We start from the raw sequence: 7,688 nt of genomic DNA on the forward strand, positions 1-7,688 counted from the left end.
CGTCAAAGCCTTAAGCTGAGCAGCTATAGCAGTAGATGTATCTAACTCCAGAATTCATGCTACCTTGCCGTGAGGTAGTCTCTGAGTAGGATTCTGATATTCATTGGCAGCCATCAGCTCAATCAATTCATTAGCTTCATCATAGCTTTTAGCCCATAAGGCTCTTCCTGATGTTGCATCAAGCATGGGTCTAGAAGGAGCACCCAATCCATTATAAATGCAGTTAATGATCATCTAGTCAGGCATCCCATGGTGAGGGAACTTTCTAAGAATCTCCTTGTAGCAATCCCAAGCCTCACATAAAGATTCTCCAGATTGCTGAGCAAATTTAGTAAGTGTATTTTTTATTGCAGCAGTCTTCGCCATAGGAAAGAATTTAGTTAGGAACTTTTGAACAAGATCCTCCCATTTGGTGATAGACCCTGGTGGTAGAGAATGTAACCAGCACTTAGCTTTATCCCGCAGAGAGAATGGGAAAAGCCTCAATTTAATAGCATCTTCAGAAAATCCATTGAACTTGAAAGTGTCGCAGATCTCAATAAAATCTCTAATGTGCATGTTGGGGTCTTCTGTCAGAGAACCCCCAAACTGAACTGAGTTCTGTATCATCTGAATCATGCTCGACTTGATCTCAAAGGTATTAGCGGAGATGCTGGTCGGACAATGCTAGACTAACTATCATTAATATTTGGTTGAGAGTAATCCATCAAAGCCTTCGTATTCGCTTCTGGTTCTCCCATTGCAATAAGAGCTTCTTCTTCAACTTTCTTCTCGACAAGAACTTCTTCAAAAACTTCATTAGCTACTACAACTTCTTCCTCAGCTTGATCCAGTGTTCTCTTATGAGACCGAGAACGCGTATGCATACACGCTCGCTAGAGTACCTGAAACACAACAAGGAAATAAGTAAGTACCGATGTCCGAGTCAATGAACTTTAACAATCATTGATGACAAACACATAACTAAAAATTAACGCTAAGTCCCCGGCAGCGGCGCCAAAAACTTGTTAGGATGAAACACGCGCTAATATTCACGCAAGTATACGCGATCACAAGTAATATAGAATTATTTCTAGTTCGTTTCCACATAGACTGGTTTAGGTTAATTTTAATCAATGCACTTACACAACAATGATATGGTTATTATTCAATGCTAAGATGATTAATTAATTGAGATTGTTTATAACTACGATTAACTAAAAGATTATACTAATACACATTAACTAAGAGATTAAAGAGGATTGTTTTACTATATGACACAAACATGGGATTCTAAATTCATTACTACTTCATTCAATAGCCTTTTTGTGCTTAACTTTAGCATGCGATGGTGATGACACTAATCAGATAACATGAAACTGATAAATGCCAACTTTCGTTGTACGAATACCATACTACCAAACATCCACAAAAGAAAAGGAAGCTGAATAGACACCAATTATATTGAGACCCTATATGTCTATAGAATTTGACAACATAACGGTTTAATGCACAAGTTATCTATCATGATTACATAGGGCAAGTAAGATTGTTAAAAATACCTACGAATCATGCATATCAAATACATGAACCCATGCTAGCATGGAAAGTTCTAAACCCCTATATTCACTTTCGCTTCAATAGAGATTAATATACAATCTTATAAGTTCGCGACGCTCATAAGACAAATAAGAAAAATCAATACTAGGATATCATACAATCACCACACATTAAGGTATCGAAATAAATTAACTAAATAAATCCATAAGTAAATCCGCTAGAACCCCACGATAACAATTAGCCCATACGTATGGTATAACAAACGTAGTCTTTATACTGAATAAATAATAAAACCAAGTACGTTACACAAGAGTATAAGTTCATAAATAAGAAAACTAGCATCCAAAGTTACAACTTAAAATAAAGAATCATAAGAATAAACTAGATCCTCTTCGCCTTGGTTGATTTGTGCTATACGGTCTTCTTATGCCTTCTCCTTAAGCCCTGGTAAGTATTGTTATTAAAAAAGATCATAAGTTATGTTTATATAGCAGCCCATGCAGATTAGAATTCCGGAAGATCAAACTTGAGTAGAATCAGGATTCTTGAAACCCAACGTAGCGCGGCCGCGCGCTTCACTAGCGCGGGAGTGCTACCAATCTGCATCTCGGCGTGCACGCACGCTACTACCGGCGCGGGCGTGCGCTACTACAGTGCGGGTGCGCTGACTCTCTGGAAAAAAAATCCTAACTTATGCTTTTCTTGCTCGTTTGAGTTTGTCTTTTCATAAACAATCTTCTTGACATATTCCTAACACCATTTTAGCACCAAAATAATACTAAATCACCTGAAACCCTGTTATATGCCTGAAATGCCAAAATACTATTACAACACATCAAATACACAAATAACTCGAGTACAAAACATCAAATCAAGCATTTATAGAGCATTCTAAGTGGACATAAATACCACTTAACATCTATTACCAGACCCAGTAGAGCTGTTTGATCTTATGGAGTTCTTTGAGCCTTTGCTACCACTGCCATTACCACCTCAGTATCAGTTCCTACCAGAGGTCGAGCCAGAGTTCCAGCCGGCAATAGCACCAGTTCCATTACCTTTATATGCCCCTGCCCCAGAGGTTTTCCAGATGGCACCTGTAGAGGGTATGGGAGATCATGAGATAGATCGGCAATTGGGTATGCCACAGGTTGTTACTGGGATTGACAGAGTACCATCCCGAGAGTCGGTAGGGGAGGTTAGGGAGCCCCGCACGGTACCATACCATGAGTTCAGCAGTATGCAGGATGAGATGCAATACTTGAGGGCCCAGTGCCGTGAGATATTGGGTTTATTTGAGGAGAGAGGGAGAGAGAGAGGACTATTGGTAGCACTTCATCCTGATTAACTTATAAGAGAGAGACTTCAATGAATTTACAATGCAGCTACTCGCGAGCTAGGAGAGTTACTTCATGATGGTAGCCACATCTATGCGGAGTTCCACAGGGCTATGCGACTTATTCAATCTGTTCTAGAGACTCTCCTACAGGATATGGATCGCATTCCACCGGGCTTCTGAGGCATGATAGTTAGACAGAGATCTTGTATTATATGTGATATATGTACATGAGACAAATGTAGCATTAACGAGACTAGATATGTGTACCTCACCATTTTAGCTTGTATCGATAGTAGTTTGTATCAAACCCTTTTATATCAAGAATTAACCCTGATGCTGGTGTTGTTTTATAAAATAAACCTTTTTCAACCTATTTTCTTTTGTTTATTTAACTTTCAGTCGTTACATCTTACATTTACTTTACTTTTTTTTTTACAGTTTTTCCATATTTTTAAATTATGATTAATTCTGAAAAGGTAAATAAAATGTTTAAAAATGATATTGTTCAAACTACTTATTTAAAATTTTAAATTATTTTAAATGATTTTTTAAAAAATTAAAATTGTTTAAATTTTCTGTTCCAATACAAGCTAAATTGTTTCTTTAATTATTTTTAATTGTTTAATGGATTATTAAAAGAATTGTTTGTTTTATTATTAGAAAAATTGTACCAAAAAGAAAGACTAGGACTGAAACCTCCAATGATAACACTTAGGAGCAAAACAATAACCACCATATGGACCAGATGTTTCGTCTAATACAATAACAAATGGTCCTGATACAGCAACAGATGTAGCAACAACAAAAATAATTTAAGCAACAGATATTACAACATCCACCTCGTCCTGAGCCACAAGTACCACCAGTTGTGTATGTCGTTACTTTTAAACAATTTCAGTCAGTAAAGACTCCATAATTTAAGGGAACGGTGGATCCTACTAAGGTTAGAGCGTGGTTGAAAGAGATTGAAAAAGCGTTCGCGCTAGTAAAAGTGGAAGCGGATCAGAAGACTGACTTCGCTAGTTATTTTCTGAAGGGAGAAGCTAACTACTGCTGGGAATCCAAGAAGGCATTAGAAGGTGATGGTATCGTAAATTGAGATGGGTTTACCAAGCTATTTCTGGAAAAGTACTTTCCCCGTTATATGAAGAACCAAATGGAAATCAAGTTTTTGGAGTTAAAACAGGGAAACATGTCTTTAACCGAGTGAAGCCAAGTTTACTTAGTTGTCAAGTTTGTTCCAGAATAGGTGGACACTGATGAGAAGCGGTCCAAGGGATTCCAGCAAGGGCTAGAACCATAGATTCGCAGTGGAGTGGCAGTATGTGAACTGACATTATATACGTCCGTGGTTCAGAAGGCCATGATTATTGAGGGGAAAGTGAAATGTCCCAGAAGGTAAAAGGGACAAGGAAATTTTCAAAACCATTTTAGCAGGAAGCCAAGATTCGAAGCCTAGAAAAATATAAATTTCAGAAAGCCAGATCAAGGCAATCAGAGGATGGACAATCATTTTCAAGCTCCAAACCAGCAAAGGATTATGAGATCACCACTTCCAAATTGCAAGACATGTGGGCGGAAACATACAGGAGTTTATAACAAGACAAACATCACCTGCATACGAAGCAACCAGAAGGGACACTATTCTAGTGAGTGTTATATTACTTGTTTCAAATATGGAAGAAAAGGAAATTTTGCTAAGGGTTGTAGAGGAGCGGCTATGCCATCCAGTGTTCCAAGTGTTATGGCACTACCTCCACCACCACAACAGAATCGGCCTAAGGCAAGAACTTTCAACATGACAATGAAAGAAGCTGTGCAGAATCCTAGTGTGGTTGCAGGTACGCTTTCTGCGAATTCTATAGATGCAAAAGTATTGATTGATTCTGGAGCAATAAGATCTTTTATTTTTGAAGAATTTATCAATAAGTTATGTTGTGAAATTTAACGGGTGTGCGAGACGTTAGTTATAAAGTTAGCGAATGACGACTAATTTCTCGTAGATCGGGTGTGTCCAGATTGCGATATCGAAATAGCAGGATGTACTTCTCTGTTGACTTGATACCTTTCAAGTTAGAAGAATTTGATGTCATTTTAGGAATGGATTGGTTGGCCAATCATAATGCTTAAATTGACTGTGCGAATAAAAAAGTGAAATTGAGAACTACGGATAATGCAACGGTAATATTTAGAGGTGAGAAAAAGAGGAAAATATTCATTATGATGATGCAGACACAACGGTTGCTATGCCAAGGGTGTAAAGCTTATTTAGCCTACGTGATGGATATTGATAAGGAAAGTCCAAGAATCGAAGACATTCCCGTTGTGTGTGAGTTTCCTGATATCTTTCCAGATAAACTTTCAGGATTACCGCTAGATCGAGAAATCAAGTTTACTATTGATTTAGGATAAGGTACGGAACTAGTTTCGAAAGCTCCATATCGAATGACACCAGTCAAAAGGAAAGAGTTGGCAACGCAATTACAAGATCTTCTAGAAAGAGGAATTATAAGACCCAGTGTATCTCCTTGGGGTGCACCGGTACTATTTGTAAAGAAAAAGGATGGTAGCATGCGATTATGTATCGACTATCGTGAGCTGAACAAGTTAACCATCAAGAATAAGTATCATTTACCAATTATTGATGATTTGTTTGATCAATTGAAAAGAGCGATATGGTTTACTAAGATTGATTTGAGGTCAGGTTACCATTAATTTAAAATCAAAGCTGAAGATATTCCCAAAACTGCTTTTCGTACCAGATATGGACACTATGAGTTTCTCGTAATGGCATTCGGTTTGACCAATGCACCAACAACATTTACGGAATTGATGAATAGAGTTCTCAAGAAGTACTTTGAAAAATTTGTGATTATATTTATTGATGACATCTTGATCCCCAAAGACTAAAGAGGAACATGCAGAGCACTTAAGAATTTCTTTAGAAATCTTGAAAAAAGAACAACTTTACGCAAAGTTTTTGAAATGCGAATTCTGGTTAAGAGAGGGACAATTTTTGGGTCATATAATCAGTACTGAAGGAATTAAAGTTGATCCAGCAAAGATTGAAGCTGTTTTGAACTGGGAAAGATGAAAGACACCGACATAGGTCAAAAGTTTCTTGGGATGGGCTGGTTACTACCGAAGATTTGTTAAAGATTTTCCAAAGATAGATTAGCCATTAACTAAATTGACTCGAAAAAATGAAAAGTTCATATAGGATGAAAAATGTGAGGAAAGTTTTCAAGAATTAAAGAACCGACTGGTGACCGCGCCTGTATTAGTGCTACCGGATGACCAAGGAGATTTTGTTATTTACAGCGATGCTTCCTACCAATGACTTGGATGTGTATTGATGCAGAATGGTAACGTAATTACATATGCTTCTAGACAATTGAAACCTCATGAACAAAAATATCTGACGCATGATCTGGAACTAGCTGCAATTGTATTCATACTGAAACTTTGGAGACATTATCTATACGGTGAGAAGTGTGAAATTTATACTGATCACAAAATTCTGAAGTATATCTTTACATAGAAAAAACTTAACATGAGACAATGATGATGGCTAGAGTTAATCAAGGACTTTGATGTATCCATCAACTATCATCCAGGAAAAGCTAATGTTATAGCAGATGCGCTAAGCCGAAAAGAAAGATTGAATATGCTAACTTCTTAAGAAGAGTTGGTAAGAGAATTTGAGAAATTTGAGATCGAGGTTCGTATTCCAGAAGAATAAGTTGATATGAACTATACAATAATGTTTCAGCTAGAACTGTTAGAAAAGATTCGAAGATGTCAAAGGAGATTATGAATCATAAAAAGATGACTTAACTGGAGAAGAAATTACTAGCCAGAAGGACGATAAAGGAATTTTATGATTTTCCTCAAGAATATGGGTACCTAATATAGCATAACTAAAAGAACAAACCTTACTAGACGCTCATAACTCAAGATACTCAATTCATCCAGGGAGCACAAAGATGTATACAGATCTGAAAGAAAACCTTTGGTGGCAAGATATGAAAAAAAAATAGCAGAATGGGTAAGTAAATGGTATACATGCCAACGAGTCAAAGCAGAGCATCAACGTCCAAGCGGATTACTACAACCAATGGATATTCTGGAATGGAAATGGGAACAACTTGCGATGAATTTCGTAGTAGGACTCCCAAGAACCAGGGAAAATCATGATGTGATTTGGGTTATTATTGACAGACTAACAAAGTCAACACATTTTCTTCCAATCAAAGAAAGATTTTTGCTCGACGAGTTAGTGCACTTATATCTCAAAGAGATTGTGATGCGACATGGAGTTCCAGTATCAATTATATCTGATCGAGATCCACGTTTCAATTCAATATTCTGGAAATAATTCCAGGAATGCTTGGGCACTAAATTAAATATGAGCACCACATATCATCCACAGACGGATGGGCAAACTGAAAGAACGATCCAAAGAACTGAAGATATGCTACGGGTATGTGCGTTAGATTTTGAAGGCAGTTGGGATGAATATTTACCGTTGGTGGAATTCTCTTACAATAACAGCTATCATACGAGTATTGAAATGCCACCTTATGAAGCTTTATACGGAAGAAAGTGTAGATCTCCAATGTGTTGGGATGAAGTTGGTGAACGTACAATTCTAGGTCCAAAATTGATTTAGGAGACCAAAGAAAAAGTAGAGATTATTCATCAGCGAATAGAAGCAGCGCATAATTGACAACAAAAATATGTGGATTAGATTAGAAAGGATATGGAATACAAGGAAGGAGAACAGGTGTTACCAAAGTTATCACCATGG

At 37.2% G+C, this 7,688-nt stretch overlaps 1 non-coding gene across 1 annotated transcript; it reads left to right on the plus strand.

The window, feature by feature from the left end:
* Positions 1-244: 244 nt before the first annotated feature.
* On the plus strand, positions 245-351 carry LOC141698906 (small nucleolar RNA R71). Its single transcript, XR_012565403.1, has one exon. It is a non-coding gene; the product is annotated as a small nucleolar RNA R71 (small nucleolar RNA).
* The last annotated feature ends 7,337 nt before the right edge of the window (positions 352-7,688 follow it).

This window comes from Apium graveolens, chromosome 11, assembly GCF_009905375.1.
Source record: "Apium graveolens cultivar Ventura chromosome 11, ASM990537v1, whole genome shotgun sequence".
In the NCBI taxonomy this organism is placed as follows: domain Eukaryota; kingdom Viridiplantae; phylum Streptophyta; class Magnoliopsida; order Apiales; family Apiaceae; genus Apium; species Apium graveolens.